The following is an 18,762-nucleotide window of genomic DNA, read 5'->3' as shown; positions in this document are numbered from 1 at the left end:
GCTGTATCCTGCTTTTGGTTTATTGATATTTCAGTTATGGTTATCTTTAATGAATCCCTCTTCATGCTGTTAACCAATTATAAATTAAAAGTGGCAACTGTTTTGTCCTAATGGCCCATTTGAATCCTCTGTTTCCTTCATAATTATACTACGCTGGAGAGGCAGAATAGCCTGTTTCAAAGGAAGTTAAATTGTTTCCAAACTGTTGCTGTGAACAATAAACTATGTTAACATATTGTGACAAGCTCCATTACTCTGTCTTCTTAAACAATGGGGCTACGGTGCCTGCCACACAGCAGCCAAGAGTGAAAAAGAGAGGAGATCTAATGAATTATGCAGAGAGAGCTTTCTCTCAGCCTGACAGTCTGAAACCAGCCTGGAGAAAATTGTAAGAGAAGTACGAGTCAGTGCAGCCATCACAAATCCCCCTCCCCTTCCCCCCAGGGACCGCCGAGGCCAAGGCCTGTCAGTCAAGCGCCCCCCTCCCTAAACTGTAATCTGGGGACAGCACTGAGGAGCCTGCAGGTCTGATAAAGCGCTGAAAAGATGCCCCAGAAACCAATCCGTGGCACTCTAGGCTCCTGTCAAGGAGAAGGGCGGGGGAGGAAAAGACACAGCAAAATGTTCCTAAATTGCTAACAACAAGCCTCAGACTGGTTCCACTCAGAAGCCACACAACCCAGGCTGGCAAATCCATCTGCCTGCTTTGCCCTGTGCACACTTTACGGAGCGAGCTCAATCAAAATCACCAGCGCTGACCCGTTTGAACGTGCGCGGAGGGCGAATTCACAATCATCCGACTGCCTGACCTCTTGCCTTGTTAGTGCACCGAGTGAGAGGATTTCCGTTTTATTTTAATGAAGCATGGCTTCCCTCCCTGGCAGGCAGCTGAGTGCGGGGCAGCGAGACCGCAGTTTGGTAATGAGAGGCCAGAAGGTTCAGGTGTCTTCAAAACCGCAACACATAGAAGAGACTTAATACAGACGTGTTTTCACCAGCCCTGGAGGAAGCAGAGAGCCGGATGAATATTCATGGAGCGGTGATGAATTGTGTTGCCTACAGCATCGTGCCACTTTGAAAGCCCTCATGCTGCTTCTTTTATCACAGGAGGTCCTTGCCACTGAACCTCACGGGCCACAACACAGCGCCCCAGCATCCAACTACCAATTATCATCTGAGATCATTAACTTGTTATGTTGACACAAACACTGCAATTTCAGATGCCCTTCTTTATTCAAATGACCCTATTCATGAGGAGTGGCTGACTGAGTTGATTGGATTTCTTTCTTGCACGCATCGCAATCACTCAACAAGTGATGTTTGGACACAAAATTAATGAAACAGCGTGCGGCGCTTTGAACTGTGAGCGCGCTATGTTTCAAGATGGATAAACAAGCTTCATAATATCTTTCAAAGTATGCATCAGCACAGATTGATACAGTAATGGCATGCCGTTGAATGTTAATTCTCTGTTGCATTCAGGCAGCAGTCTCCCTATAATGACGGTAAAGTCAACAAGGCAAAGAGATAAAGGGATGGTGGGACGGAGGCGGAGGAGTGGCGTGGCAGGGTGGAAGGCCTGGGGATTGAGCAGCGTCATGTTCAGCAGCCCCAGACGGGTGATTCATACCAGCCTCATCACTGGCAACAGACAGGACATCCAGGCCTTTATTACCTCCATCTATCACCATCACTTCATCAATCTGAGCTCCTGTGAGCCAGCTCTCCAACCAGTCCCCAAACACCCATCCCAGCGTGCTGCTGGACAGAGATTTACACCCACCCACCAACACCCTCTCCCTCTCCCTCTCTCGCTTCAACACACACACACACACACACACACACACACACACACACACACACACACACACACAAAGCAAGAGAGATGAGCTTCTATGTCGACTTTAGACACACACACACCCAGAGAGAGCAAGACAGAGAGAGAGAGGGAGTGTGTAAAGGCCATTCTGCAACCAGACATGGTGTGAAGCTGTTCCCCTAAGGGCCTCTGGCTGACAGGCTATCCTGCATTCTGAAAGCCACTTACACTTCAGCCACATCATACCACCTGCTGCTGCTGACCAACGTGCCAGGGAGGGGGGGAGGGGGGGCATATCATGATGGATACACTAAGCTGAGGGAGAAATCATTAAATCATACCCACTTCTCTCTCCATTAAATAAACCCCTACATGCTCTGCCGTACATACGTTAACACACCAGGACTTGATTTCCTTTCAGCTGGACATATTATCATGCACTTTATTTCAAGACTAATGCAATACAATACAACAGCCCTGCAATCAAGGCAACCTTGTTGAGACTAGTTGAGACTAGTTGAGTGAATTCAGGTAATTCTGAAGACTGTAATTTGTGGAGATGTTGCATTGGGTTGCATTATGTTTTCATGGTGTTATTCTGTGTGTTTTATTGTCAGTGTATCCCGTGAAAAACACATTAATTTGTCAGTCTCGATACTTTCCGGCTGCCCTACGTTGTCTGTGGCATTCAGCCTCAAGCCCCGAAGACAATATTCACACGGTGGCCATTTTCCTCTGACATCACGCTCAGGGGTGGGAAGCTCGTATGTTGTACTGCTGCGTTCCAGGCTGCAATTCCTAACATTACTGTTTGATACACGTTACACGATTCGATAGAAAATGATTAAGTCTAAAATAACAACAATAATAACTCGGAAACATTCATTTTAGCCTGAAAGTGAGAGGCGCACGATATAATCAAATGGTAATGTTAGTTAGGAACGGTTGAATGCTAACGTTAGCTAATGGGTCATATGCTATTTTACCTTGTAATATGGCCCAATGTCCCTCTAGATTTTCATTAGCCATCATCTTTAGATCAGATCACACCAGCTGTGACGTCCGTCAACACATTCACGTTCCAACCCACGGCTACTCAGTGGTGATTACTACATTATTACAAGTGCTCATGGGTCGGACCGAGCCCATCTTCAAACTCCCATTTCATTTTGATCTCAACTACACACCTGGGAAGTTTCATGACTGCATCTTGCACTGTTGTGAAGTTATCGCACGGACAAACATCTGTCCACAGATGAACACCTCGCTCAAAATAGCTTCTGTGGCAGGTTGTGCTACAATAGGTGTCACCAGGATCACAACGATGACACACAAACAGACTCAAAGACTGAACACATTACCAGTCATCACTGTAGTGGCTGGAAATAACCAGGTTTTGGACCCAGAAACATAACCATAAGACTAGACAGATAAGTAAAAAGTTCTCGTCAGAAGCTGGCAGTCAAATCAAGACAGGCAAACGTATCCGAAATGGGACAGGCAGAGGAGCAGAAGTCCGAAGGTCAGGCAGGCAGAACAAAAGTCTGGGAAGCTAAGGCGAGAGCACAATGGACAATCTTGACAGGCTTGAGTGAAAATGAGCCGGTGTACAGTATATACTCCACCGCTGATAAAGGAAAGTGGGAACAGGTGAGCAGGGAAGGTCAAGTGATGGATGAGGTGGGAGAGGGGTCACAGCAGCGCAGCAGGGGAGGGTGGGGGTTAGACAGGAGAATTAGTCAAAACAGAGCAGCCAAGAATGAATGAGCTGGCTGAAGTTGTGACTCATATCTCTAAAGCAGTATTAATTGATTGTTTTTACACTTGAGGGCAGTGGAAGCACATCATTGACCGTTATCTCTGCAGGAGGTTAATATGGGGAATGTGTTGGCAAACATTTACCCACCAAACATCCAGCAGCTACATTAGCATTCATTTGAAGTTGTGTTTATGTGCACCTGATGAATGTTAGTCCAATATTGATTTTCCCGTTAGCTCTGCTTTGGACTCCGGCCAGCTGTCTTCCATTCCGTGCTGGGAAAGTGAAATAAAATGGGTTAATCTGCTAATCTGCTTTAGCTTTGGAAAACGACGAAACCATAACAACAAAGTTACATGACAGAAAATCAAAGTAAAGAGAGAGACGTTAAAATGCTCAACAGAGCGACAGGGAACTGCAGAGTCCAGAAATAATTCTCTGTGGGTTCATCACACGCCCTTTTGACGCAGCCTGTTCTGTGTGTAAATGTTGCAATGTTACTCCACCATACCAATCTGTGTAAAAGTTGCAAAAACGTGGAATGGGGGCCCTTGTTCTGCCTCTGAACAGGCAGTGGAGGCAGTAACAGTGACAAATCGATGTGTGAGTAAAAAGAGAGCTGGCAGGACGGGACAGGGGTGTGACATTTTAATAACGTGATATGTGTACGATCAACAAGTGGGAGATGGTTAGCAACTGTTGGCAGAACATCAACCGAAAGTGTCTGCAAACTGGGGAGACAATAAGGTCCAGGAGCTCATCACCATTCAAGCAAAGGATCAGCAGCCATATAACAGGGACGGTAAATGAATGTAATTGTCATGACGTGTATGTTACATGTCACACTGGATGCCTACGTTGTTGTTACACGTCACCTCTTTGCTTCTGTAATGTTTTTTCCGTGAAAAAATAAAAAAAATTCATGAAAAAATAATTTTTTCATGAAAAAAATCTTTTTTTTTTGTGAAAAAATCTTTTTTTTTTGTGAAAAAATCTTTTTTTTTCCTGAAAAAATCCATTTTTTTCCTGAAAAAATCCATTTTTTTTCTAAAAAAAACCCAATTTTTTTTCCTAAAAAAAAAATCTTTTTTTTTCTTGAAAAAAAATCTTTTTGTTCCTGAAAAAAACCCCAATTTTTTTCCTAAAAAACAAACTTTTTTTTTCCTGAAAAAAAAAATAAAAATTTTTTCCTGGAAATTTTTTTTTTCCCCTGAAAAAAATCTTTTTTTTTCAGTATTCATTTCTCTCTGCACTCCAAACACAACATGCATCTATTATATGTTAACAAGTTATGTAACATGACTGTCATGTTTCTTTTGGCGAGGAATATGTCAAACATGGCGCTAAGCTACCCTTAGTGACACGGGTGGAATTCTGGGTATTACCAGCTCCTCTCATCAGTGGGTGCCTACAGTGAATAGTGAATCACGGCCACAGCCGAGAGGAAGATGAAGAAAGTGCATATTTCTGGCAAGAAATGACCGAAAACGAGTTGTGTGTCTGAGATGGAGGTTGGAAAACATTCTTTATTAATTCTGCAAAAATCCTTTTTTAATTGTGGTCATATTTTTCAAGAATTTTGGTTGCCACTACTCTCAAGTTTGGAGAAATTTTCTAAAAGGGACTCTTGATTAGTTTAGTTTAACCCCGAATCTGTACCTTACCTAGATAGGTAGACCATAACATAAAATGTACACTATGTGTATGCATGAGCTTGTAAATATGTATGTATATGTGTAGCCTATATATATATATATATGGGGATGTATAGGTATGTGTACATGTAGGGCCTATGGGAATGTATGTGTATGGACATGCATGTACATATATGCGTAAATACTCCACTGATATCAGTGAATATGTGTTGCTGCTTTTTTTTTTTTTTTTTTTTTTTTTTTTAATGTATTGGTGTGTTTTCTTTTCTCCTGATGTGTTTGTATTCTGTTTGGGAAAAAAAAAAAAACTCAAATAAAAAAAACTCAAAAAAAAAAAAAAAAAAAAAAAAAAAAAAAAAAAAAAAAAATCCTTTTTTCTCTGAAAAAAATCCTTTTTTTTCCTGAAAAAAGTTCAGAGTTTTCATTTCTTTCTGCACTCCAAACACAACATGCATCTATTATCTGTTAACAAGTATGAATCACGGCCACAGCCGAGAGGAAGCGCAGTATTTATTTGCTTCAAGTGCCTAAATTATGCGCGACAATCAGTGGTATCCCTCAGCCTGGGATATTGTTTGAAAATGGACGTTTGATAGGTGAACACTATTTATTCATTGAGCGTAGTTACCGTTTTTCTAATGGTTTCTTTCTGTAAATGAAAACTCTGAACCCTGAATGAACGTGGATGCTTCTCATCTTATGAAGGACATGTGTAGTGGCGCACTTTTGCCTCTTGTGGTCAAAATGAGTATTACAGAAAGAAACACTTGAACCTTAGCTCCTCTGGCAAAATATATTTTTCACTGGGTTTCATACACGAAAAAAAAAAATTCACTTGTGAAAATATGTTTTTTACTCCTCTCAACACATGAAAAAATGTTATTTTCGCTTGTGAAAAAAAAATTCAATTGGCTTGACACATGAAAAAAAAAATTCACAAGTGAAAATGTCTTACTCCTCTCAACACAGGAAAAAACAAATTTCACCCGCGAAAAAAAAAAAAAAAAAAATTCCCTCGACTCGCCACAAAAAAATTCACCCCTCAAAAAACAACTTTTCACTCTGTTTCACACATAAAAAAATATTTTAGAAAAAGGAGCACCAGAAAAAAACATCCTCCCTTGCCCTTCAGGGCTTCCGTAGTATTGCGTATTAGTCATTTCAAATTTGCTCTAACTTGATATTTATGAAAAGTGACAGCCCTGCTGAACAAACAGTTTTCTTGCCTAAACATGACCAAACTGCGAGTGTGTCATGGCCCGATACGTGTGTCGCTGTTGTGCTGCAACGGGGATGTTGTTTATGGGAACAGTAATCTATGTCGTTTTTTGGAGATGCTGACATCAGTCGTTCAGGTGTGAGGACGTGTTGACAACCACACAATGGGGCAGCATCTTGCCGCCATTGGTTGGTAAAGTGTTAAAAAAACAAAGGCAGTGTAATGAAGGGTCTTTGATGCAGATATTGTGGGATCTGTTGTGCCACTATGAACCTTTCCCATTACACAAAGTCATTTCATATATGAATTCTGCTTTAAAACAGGTTACAGATGTTTTTAAGCAAATGTTAGTCAGTCAGGAGCAAATAGCACAATTGTGAAGGCCTGCTTTCAGTGGTGGATTAACACATATTTAATTATTTGAGTATTTAGTGCAGGACAATGACTATGAGACTGAAAATAAACTACAGCGTTCAGGTTCATTGTAATGAAGCAACATGTCGTCCAGCGAGAAGATGTGGCTCACTGCTGTGTTTTTAATAGTTTGCGGACAACAATGAAGCCCTGTGGCAAATAATTGGCTACACAGTAATACTTGTAAGTATCGTGTCGACAATGAGAACATTGTAGAAAGTCACCAGCCTTATTGGTATGTACGTAGTGTGAGCAGAAGGCAGAAGGCAGAGAGCAATATTTAAGAAATCTGCATGAATTCATTCTAATATACAGCAACAGCATAGCAGCATCTCTCCAGAGAGCTGAATCAGCTCCTCAAAATAAATGTAACCTTATTAGCTTCAGTATTAATGCAGATGTATTGGGCTGCATTAAATTGTACATGTGCTCATGATAATATGTCCACCTGCTGCACACACAGAGATGTATACCACGAATGAGCTATCGGTTAAAAGATAAAGCTCATTCTCTCCTGATATGATTACATTGGCATGTGATGAATGTTTTACTCTTATTTATTCACAAATATTCTCCCAATCTGCAGTTTTTCTGCTCACCGGCTGCAGAACTCTCTCACTTGAATAAATCATTGTTTGGAATTAGCGTTGCATTGTGCACTGTGGGCAGAGAAATAAATACTCCATGAGGCCACGCTCAGGTTGTGAAGGGGATACAAAGGACGAAAAGAAAACCTTTCACTTTTAGACATTGTGTCATATTGATTTATGGCTACTATTATATAACCCTCTACCTAGTCGCACATCCATGTACACAGACCTTTGTCATTGTATATGATGTGACACAGAGGGTGTCATTAGACAGTATGAATATAGCCAACTTGGGGGAGATAAATCAATTTTCCGTTCAGAGAAACATTTCACTCTGGGCCCTGTAACGTTATTGATTTAGGCACCACATAGTGTTCTACCACTGGCTTTAATTTATTTGAAAAAATCTGGAATACACTCAGATTTTTTGTTTCTTTTTGGCTTTTTGAGCCCAAGCTTTATTTTTCCTTTAGTGCTTAGAACAAAAAAGCACCGACTGTGAGGGGCAGCACACTTACTTGGAGATGTTTACTTGCCGGACCACATGATGTTGGCGATGACAGGGGAGAGAGATGGAAGTGAGGGGCTTAACAGAGGGAAAGAGAGGGGAGGACACTTTTAATGTAAGTGTCCATCAGCGTGGGGATTGTTTGGGTAATGGCGGTTTCCGTGGCGACAAAGCGAACGGCAAATACACTAAGAGAGACAGCGGTTTTGTGCTTTTTGGAGGGCACAAGTTGAGAATCTGGTTTCACGAATGCCTCCTTGAGTGCTTTATTGAGACGTATCCACTGTGTTTTGTCCGCAGTCTTTTTTTTTTGCATGTGTGTGTATGATGCGCATACGCTTGTGTGTGTGGGTTTATATGCATCAGGATGTAGGATATTACATTCACACCCTCACACGCAGATATAAATAGTTGAGCCAGAATACAGGGGAACCTGAATAATAATTTGTTTCACTGGCAGCTATTCAAACTTACAGTCTGTCACGTTATGCAGCGCAAGCAGTATGCAGAATTTGATAACAAATATTTGATGTGCACTGCAATAAATTCAATCTGCAACTTATATCTGACAATACAGATGAGATTTATGAGAAGGCAGATTTGAGCTCATCATACAAATTATGTCATTTAGTCTCCTCTTCCTCTTCTTTGTGCTCACTAGCTGCTCTGACTTTGTGACGGGCGTGAGTGAGTTTGTAAATGTGTGTGAAGGTTTCTGGACATGTTGGTTATTTAAGTCAGAGGCACCTACAGTATATATATATATATATATATATGTGTGTGTGTGAGTGTGTGTGTGTGTGTGTGTGTGTGTGTGGCAGCGTTATCTCTTCCTCATTCAAGTCATGTCACAGGCCAGACACCATTGTCAGGAGAGGCTTTCATCGGCTGACTTCAGATGTGCCTGTCATCCAGTCCAATTATACAGAGAGAAATAGGTATTGTTACACTCTGGGGATTGATTCAAGACAAAATAGAAAAAGTGAAGATAAGGCTACACAGTCATCTACGGCCGTGCGCCACTCGCTTCGGTGTCACACACACTCTCGCCGGCACGCACAGATTCGAAATCACATGGACGAGCAACTCCAATATCTCTGTGATAACAAATCCTTACAAGGTAACACGGCCTCCCTCCTGTCTACAGTGGGAAGTGTCTGGCAGGTAGGTTACAGTAATTTGAAATGGTGAGGGATCGAGCGCTACACCTCCGCCTCGACCTCACTGTCAGGGTGATGGACCGGCTTTTTATGGAGATAACTCCGGGCTGATGGAGCAGCTGAGCAATGCCGGGCTTAAGACGACTTCAACCTGCTGCTGAGAGCGGTTCAGAGCCACTCACGCATCAGTCGGCACCGCTGACATGAACAGCCTCGTTTCGCCACTTTCTGCATTCTCCCCACTGCTCTTTTTGGCTCTTCTCTCGCTCCTACAGTGCCAGAAAAAATGTCAAGAACCCCCACTTACCTCCAACCACTCATGGGGAACAGCTCCAATTTATTTAATACCACCCTGCCATTGCACTCAGATCATGTTTTGCTGCCATGTTAGTCATTGTTAGGCTTTCAGAAAACTGGAGAGAGCAGCCACAGAACTTGTTGAGATATTGTTTGAACACTCTGCGCTTCTTGAAAAACTTTGCAGGTGCCTCTTTCAGGCCTTGTTTTTAAATGTGCTGCGTTATCAGGACGGCGAATGATGAAGAGGGGAGCCAGAAAAGTTCAGCCTCTCTCCGAGGCTCCATTTACCTCATCCGTCATCTCATTAAGTTTGTCAGGTGTATCCTTGTTTATACACAAGAGTTGTGACAGCTCAAGATGGCAGACGTCTCAGTTTAGACAATCCCCTTATGTGTAGTCAACCCCGCGTCTCAGCCGAGCCTCCAGTGTCCTTGCTCCTGATACTGATTCACTGATGTGGAACGCAGTTGGCTGAGATGCTGCATGGCATGGGGAGAAGGGATTTGCTCCTCGGCTAAGTCTTTTCTCTGTGCCGATTCCTGCTGGGCCATGAGAGGAGATTTAAACTCTCATATATACACTTTCAAAAGGGCACACACACACACACACACACGCACACATGCAATAATACACACATCTGTTTGCATGCCATCAATCTCCTGAATCCACCCAGGTTGTTGTGAAAGTGATAAATTCAGCCATTTAATATCCATAATTAATAATTCATTACACACAGTGTGCCGCAGATTTAGATTAGGTAGTATTTTATCTAGCTAATAGTTGTAGCCTTGAAGGTCATTCTGAATGTTTTTCATTATTGCTTCCTGAGCTTACAGTCAGTAGGCCCTACAGCTCCGCAATAACTTAGAGATAATAACTGAATGACGCTATTGGGGAGAAAATGAGAGAAAAACACCGGAGGGTTACATGAGATTTCTTAACAGACTTCATCAGCCCGGTTGGCAGAATATGTACGTGCACATGAACATCTCTGCAGACCACGAATATGTAAAATTCGCACCTGACATACGTACCATAGCAACATTTCTACAATATGTGTTGACAACAACCCGATCGGCAGAGTAAACATCAGCAAGAAACCACAGAAACTTTACATTCATTTATGTTGCAGCTTATGTTTATGTTTTATGATGTGACAATGCTGATCTTATGGTCCGGTTAGGGTTAGGAAAACATTGTGTTTTGGCTGGAGATGTTGCGAGGTCTCCTTAAAAACACCCCGGTTTTTTGTCACGAACACGGCTGGAGATATCCCGACTTCCCTTCAAAAATATCTGCTTTTTGTCGCCGCAAATCACAGTTGGAAATTGTCCCCATGTCCCCTTAAAAACATCCAGTGGTTTAAAACTTAGAAAGGTTGAAACACAGTCTCGAACCGCAGTCACTGGCTTGGCAGCCTTCTCGCTTCCCACCACCGCTGATATGGAAGTCAGATCAAAAACACGTAATGTTGACGTGATGTGATGTACAAATTTGAACGCATCTGTTGTTTGCAGAAACATTAAGTGCCAACTTGTTATTCTGGTGACTGGGCTGATATGAACTGACTTAATCTGAGTGGGTGGAGTGTAGGATGTGTGACAGCTGGCCGACATGGCGTCGATGTAGTTGATGTTTTTAACGAGAAGTCAATTTCCAGCTGTGTGTGTGGCAACTGAACCAGGTAAGCCAAATCATGATCTTTTCCCAACCCTCACCAAGTGGTTTCTGAACATAGCGATAATGGAAAGTTTCAACATAATGCTGCTTTGCAGAGACATTAATTCTGGCGATTGGGTTGGTTTTCATCCATATTTTTCTCTAATTAACTCATCTGTTAGGACCGGACATTACCATAAGGTTTCACATGCCCACAGCTGCCTGAAATACCCCCCCAACGATTAATGACAATCCATATCTCAGCTTTAAAAGGGGCTCCAGTTTGTTAAAAGTACCCTCACACAGTATGGAAAGATGCAAGTTTCAATCCAATATTTGTGTATTTCAGGGTTGTGTTTTCTTCAGCAGTGTGTTTTTTAAACTTGAGCAGTTTTCTTCTAAATGTGGCAGGTGTATTTTGAGATACTGCCGGCAGCCCCCACAAAAAGCACACAGTGTTTAATCAATTAAAAACTCACAAAAACAATATGCCCAGGAATGAGTTCAGACACAGCACTAACACGTAGGCTTTAACTGTTGGTATCTCAGTCGAGGTAACAACACTTTTATTTTTGGCGAGGCTGTTGCGGAGCCATTAGTCAAAAAGTTAAACAACTTATTGCTGACGGCCAATGAAAAGTGAACAAGTGAGGCTTTCCCTGATGCAGAAAACTGGCTTTTTTCTCTCCTCCTTTTCTCTTTTGGTAGTGAATAAATGTAAGTGAACCAAGTTATCTCGCTGTCACCCCCCTCCTCCCTCCCTGCCTCCCTCCCTCCCTCCCTACGCCTGTCTTTCTCCTCTGTGTGTCTCTGAAATACACACATACTCGCTCGCACAAAGGAGGGAAAGTGTCACTATGGAAACAAGGAGGCGAGCTTTCTAAAAGCTACCTCTTGAGGCGAGAGTTAAGACAACAAAAAGGAGTCCACAGAGTGAGTGGCAGTAAAGCAGCAATATACACATCTATACCTCTTCCCTCCTGTTCTGACATCCTCAAGCTGCCACCTTTACCTCGCTGGTGTGTGCCTTTAAAACACTGTGTTGGTCTGTGCGTGCAGACATGTGTGTGCATTTCCAACATACCCTGCTGCATGTGTGCCCGAGGATTGAGGCAGGAGCTGTGCAGTTAAATGGCTCTTTGGACAACACTGTGTGTGTGTGTGTGTGTGTGTGGGTCTGGGTGTAATATGCACCACACATTTCTTTAATAGGGCTAATCCATTTTAATCCCACCTGCCACTGTTACCTTACAATGATGAATGTAAGCCTAAATGAGTTGAGACGCAGAGAAATGCCCGCGGGAGACAGAGGAGGAGGCTGGGAGGTAGATGTAAGTCTCTATACGTTTGTGTGTGTGTGTGTGTGTGTGTGTGTGTGTGTGTGTGTGTGTGTATTTATTAGGGTTTCTGCAGCGGCTGAAACAGGTTTTTCCTCCCTGCCTTGTTCAAGGCTATTTTCTGTGGGTCTGCAGGGTCACTGCTGTCCTTAGTGATGTCTCCTTCAGCTGTAATCAGCACCATGGACAGCAACACCGATCTCCACCACCGTAGGCACCGCAGCAGGCATCCATCTCAATAGACTCAAAGAAGGCTCCCTCTGCCCGGCTCCTTTCCTTTTTCATTTCCTGCTGATCTAAAAGAATTGGATAGGTGTACGCTGGCTGCCCATTAAGGCTCCAGCCTTGATGTACTCCTCCGATCCTTGATCTTTAACAGGGCTAGGAAAAGGAGATGCAGGGCGAAATAGGAAGAAGGGAAGCTAATTGTGAAAGACCTTCAGGCAGCCACATCTATTAATAAAGCCTCTAATGGAAAAAAACTCCTCGTGGATAAGTTTCCTCTGGGATGACAGATTCATATGCTTGATTATGAGGTAAAACACAGTGCAAGTCCAGGCTGCGAGTCCTAGTTTAGCACTTGTTACTGTGCACAGAGCCACAAACGTCTCTCTCTCTTTCTCACGTGTGGTGGCTTTGAAAAATAGTAGCAATATGTGGAGGAAAATGAAAGAGAGAATAAGAGCAGAGATAAAAAAAAAATGAGAAAAAAAAGAGGAGCAGGGGAGGGAGAGATAGGAGGAGTATACTACTGTACAGAGAGAGTGAGTGGCCAAGTTAGGGTGAGAGAGGGAGAGGGAGAGCGAGACACACAGAGAGAAAAGAGGGAGGGAGAGAGAGAGAGGGTGCAGATAGCGGGAGGGGAAAACCTCCTCTCTGAAAGGGATGATGTCAGTCTCTGCAGCTGAGCCCCGGTCCCCGACTCGACGGGGTGAAGACTCTCTCCTCCAGAAACAGGCTGGCTGGCAACAACCACATCCACAAAGAGAGAGAGAGAGGGAGAGAGAGAGAGAGAGGGAGACAAACAGAGGGGGAGAAAGAAGCAGGGGAGAGTCTGGTGAATGAAATCCTGCAGGTACGTATGCCACGTTCTCCTCCATCCCTGAGTTCATTCATTAGTGCCTTTTGTCGCGTGCTGCCTTGCCATTACGCTTCAAACTGCTGCCAGCATCTCATTCTGCTCAAAGTGATTATCATGTTTTTAGGATGTGTCACGGCAAACCTCGGGATATGTGTGTGTGTGTGTGTGTGTGTGTGTGTGTGTGTGTGTGTGTACACTTCTATATCCGAGACCTGTCTGTGTGTGAATTTGTGTGGGTGTGTATATTTTAGCGGGGGTGTGGAAGGAGGGTGCTCACTGTAAATGAGGAGGCTCACACAAACACACACACACACACACATACGCAAATACACACACACACGTACACACACACACACACACACACACACACACACACAGAAGGCATTAGTGGAAAGTTTTTAATGAAGAAGAAACTGCTGTATCGAGTCCTCCGGGGAGGAAAACAGCTTCAATTATTCAAATCCGAATCAGATGTGGGGTCCCCAGAGCAGAGGGCATGACAGAGATTTGAGATTAGAGTGAAGGGATTTTGTGTGCGAAGATAACCTATCGACGTGGAACAACAAGAAAGAAAGCTTCTTTGTCTGTTGCGTCATTGTTATAGAGCTCTAGCTCTGTCTGCATGAGAGATTTGCCAGGTTAAAGCGATGCCTTCTGGGATACTGGTGGTCAGACAGGTGACATAGCTGTGGTGAGTCATCCTGGAACATCTGTACCTGACACCTCGAGCTCTCGCATCAGATTACCGGGGTTTGCTTATGCACGAGAGCTTCAACCTGTTCATTCATGCTCCTCACACACAAGTCTATAGGATGGCTTCCGTATTATAGAAGAAGAATTGATTTCCTGTTGCTGAGATTAGTTATAAATGTCACAGACGGCCAGACGACAGCACATGCGGGGTCACATTCAATAGGCGACAACAAGGGATGACATTGACAAAGGATATTTTTGTATAGGAGAATCCAGCACAGTGTGTGTGCGTGTGTGTCCTTTCCCCTCTCTGTCTAATGAACTCACAGGCCATCAGACCAAAAAAAAAAAAGAAGAAGAAAAAAAAAAAAGCTCAGGTCCCAGACACATTTCACCAGCAGCCATCCATTTACACGCTCAGGCTGTTGGCATGCCACTCAATTAGTCACAGCGTGGATTACACTCCACGAGGGGCTCGGGGAGAGAATCACACTGGAAATCCAATTTTGTGCCACATCAAATGTCAGGGTGGATCCTTCAGATGCTCTGTGATAACCACTGAGACGGCGGGAGGAGAAGCTGAGGAGTGGAGGAGGAGGAGGAGGAGGAGGGGTGAGGATGAAGGTTAGCGGAGAAGTAATAAGGGGGAGGTGAGGGAGGGGTTGGAGAGAGTCTCAAGAGAGGTACGAGAGGCAATCCTTACTGGCCAGCAGGTCCGGCTAGAAGGGTCATTTGTAATGTTGGTAACCAATATGGGGTATTCTGTCTCTGTCTCTCTATGTGTGACTGCAGTTAGGTCATTTTCAGGAAGTACGATACAATACAATGCAATACGATACGATACGATACGATACGATACGATGCGATGCGATGCGATACGATTCGAATCAGTGCGATACGATATGCCTCATTGTGTCTGTAGAGACATTTGTCTTGGACAAGCTTTCTCTAAATGTTTTGCTACCTGATTTTCTCTGCAGTCTGTCATTAAAATAAAGAATTCCACTACAACAGCATGAAGAAGTGGAACTGATCTGTAATTATACTCGCAATCCACTTCATAAGTGTGCGTTACAAACTTTTCTTAAAAACCAGGTGTGTGTGTGTGTGTGTGTGTCTCATCTGCTGTTGGGTGCAGCCTTCCAGTCCCTGCTACACACACCAACAGGCGTTCATTTGTTTGCATAGCCCCTGCAGAGCAACCCCATTTATGCCTGTAAACCTGGAACATCAAACAGGTACTTTTAGCTATTGTGTACACCCTGTTCCCTCTCCGGTGCTGACTGCGGTGACAAATGGCTGAGCAGATAAAGGCTCGGTTGGCAGTGAGCGACCACAGCTTCCCGCTGAGAGGCCTTTAATTAGGAAATCCAAAGTGCGCTTGACTTTGCTTTAATGTTTCGTCTTCCGCGATTTATTTTTATCTTGCTCATTTGCTTGGTGATTTATTTTGATCTTACTACTGCCCCAGTTCCTTTGACTCCTATTTCAGGTGCTATTGTTGTGGAAGTGTAGTTTCCCGGCGTGTTTTCTCACAGCCGGCTCTCTTATTTGAGGATTTTGAAAGGGGGGTTAGAGGCAGTTATTTGATGGTTGTAGGGCAAAAATTGGTTTGATGTCTTGATTTCAAAGATTTCTCCGTCCTCTTTGTTCACACCGGGGGAACGTGTTTATATTGAATTATTCATACACATTCCCACTGTCGAACACAAATGATTTCAGATACCATCCCAGTGGAAATTCATCACGATCTCCCCCCCGTGTGTGTGCAGAGAGAGGGATGCTCAGTCATTCCTTCCCCTTCATGCGACAAATCCCTCCCCGTCCATCTATCTATTTATCTCTGTCCGTGATGGCTGAAGCCTCACATTCCCAACGGAGGCGACCCGCGTGGCCCCTCAGCCTGTGTGTCATTACCGCTGACCACATCTCTATCTGCCCGTGATCTCTCGACCTCCCCCGCAGAGGCAGCCAACAGCACGCTCCCCGGTGAGGGTGGGGTGAGGGGTGAGGGGAGAGAGGAGATGGAAAAGGGGTGAAAACAAGGGAGAATGGTGGATGGAAAGGTGAGAGGGCAGAAAGGAAGAAGAAAATGGAATGAGGTGAAGGGAAGGGAGAGAAAGGGCGAACAAAAGCAGCTGCTAAAAGGAGAGAACGGGGAGAGGCAGAGGCAAAAATAGGTAGAAGGGGTGAGTCGCTGGTTAAGAAATTGATGGAGGAGAAAGGAAAGGGAGAGCAGGAGGACGAGGGTGGCGGCGGAGGAGAATAGACGGAGGGAAGAAAGTGGGAGATCAGATGAGACACGCAGGGAGACTCAGCAATGGGGTGAGAGAGAGAGAGAGAGGGAGAAGAGATGCTATTTCAAGACCATACTTACTGATAATGTCACTCTACTTCAAAGTGCAAAGCGTTCCTGTCATGCTCCTGCGTGACTGTGCCTCTGGAGAATTTCCTCACAGATCAGATGATAAAAGGACGGCTGACAGTCGGTGTACGTGGGGCTCCTACTCACTCACTTGTGTGACACATTTGAAACGGTGACAAAACATACTGAGATCTCTGCCTTTCGTTCTGTGTCTTAATCAACACGCAGCTGCTGACCGGAGGACCTGGAGGAGGTGCGTTCAGGGGCAGCGAGACCGAGCACGCCGAGAAGGATCAGGTAAAAAAAACTCCAGGTACATTCAAGGACACAAATCGAGGAGGGAAACACAGTAGACGAGCAACTAGGACGCATTTAACTTAAAATACATAAAAAGCACGCATCACTGTTATTTGGCTTCTTTTCTAATTATCATGTTAATCATAGACATTTCATTTACATGTCTTGATGGCTCAGTCATCAATCATGTTGCCTTCAGGCACCACACTCATCACTGAACCCATGACTGGCCAAGATTCCTGCAGTGTGATGAATTTAATCTCAGCTTGGAGAATGAACCATGCTCCCTCTGCCTAATTGAATACTTAACTAGATTTAATTTTGCAATATTCACATAACAACATTACGGAGTCTTTTGAATGTTTATTAATGACATTAGATGTGAGATCAAACTGTGTGTTTAAACTAAAACACATTATAATTCTCAGTAAGTGTTCCTTTCTTGTCTAATTAATGTTAATACTCCTGCTTTTGGATCAATGGCATCCATTTATAGCAAGACGACCCACACACAACAACAACAGATGGTCATCCATCTTCCCACGCTGACTTTTATTTAGTTTATTCTATTTAGATCTGCTGAGGGGACTCATTGTTCCTGTGGATTGAATAAAAAGGAGGCATCCCACCAAAATCACACAACACATTTTATCGTTTAGTGAACCGCTTTGATATTCCCCCACGGCTATGAGTAGGTATTTAACAGCAACGTGAAGTGTTACAACGGGTGAGGCGTTTACCACATAATCAGCAAATTATCTGCAATAAATACACTGCAGATTCAAATCGTTGACCTCCCCAGTGTAGCTCTGTTGTGGTTGAAATTGAGAACGTTTTTTTCCCAGCTACAAAAACTTTCACTTCCACTTCTTTGTTTGGATGGAGATTGCAGAAAGACAAACTAATAATTCTCTGATAGATGACAGATTGTCATACTGTGACGGCTCCTGCTGTCCACAGAAAAAATAGCCAAATACAGTTTGTCAGTATTGTTGTTGATTGTGTGAAAAGGATTCTAGATAGTGTGGAAAAGGAGTGTTTAAACCATGCAAACTAACGTTAATTACAAGTGTAAATATGCAAGATGCTTTTATATGCAACATATTGGTATTTATCATCAATTTGCAGTTACATTGCGACCAAAAATTATAAAAATAAAGGGTGTTGGAAAAGCTTTTGACTGGCAGTGTATGCCATCTACCAACATCTTTATTATTGAGTACATCTGCCTAAGTTTTAACAATGTAGTTATAATATGCTCTAAGGCACTTATGCATGTAAAAGAAGTCAAGAATAGGGTAGAGCAGATCATGAAATAGTATTTCTGCCGATGAGGCCCAAATAAAACACTTAACAGATATCTGAATAAAAGCTTATTATGTAGCACAAATGCTTTCATGCGTGTTCTGAACATGGTGATTTCTGTAAACAGATTATAATAAGTGGGGAGTCATTAGCTGTTATCACAGCTCCTCCTCTGCTTCAAGGAACCCGAGAGTGAATTTATATCTTTAAGGTGCTGCTCGTGACTTTTTGCTGCACTGTGACAAAGGTCGAGATGTAACACATCATCCAGCTTCATGATGATTTGAATCCTATCCCGCCGGAGGAGCTCAGATCCAGCGAGTGGAGAGGAATAGACGAGTAGACAGCCGAGCGGGCCTGTAATTCATGGACAGTTATTCTTGCTTTTTTTTTCTTTTTTTTTCTGTTGTCGTCAATGAGTCCAAAAATATGCTCTCTGTGGGTGCTGCCAAACCAGTATTCCCACCAAATTAATTAGAGAAGTTATTTCAGCAACAACAACGCTGTGGTTCTGTTTCCCTCCACACTTCCTCTGAATGTCTGCCATGGTCACCCAATTAACACACGGCCTGATTGTTGTTTATTTTGTTTACAGAAAGTA

The sequence above is a fragment of the Pagrus pagrus genome (genome assembly GCF_965226575.1).
Source record: "Pagrus pagrus genome assembly, chromosome: 10".
NCBI classification, from domain to species: domain Eukaryota; kingdom Metazoa; phylum Chordata; class Actinopteri; order Spariformes; family Sparidae; genus Pagrus; species Pagrus pagrus.
Note: the sequence above shows the minus strand (reverse complement) of the source record.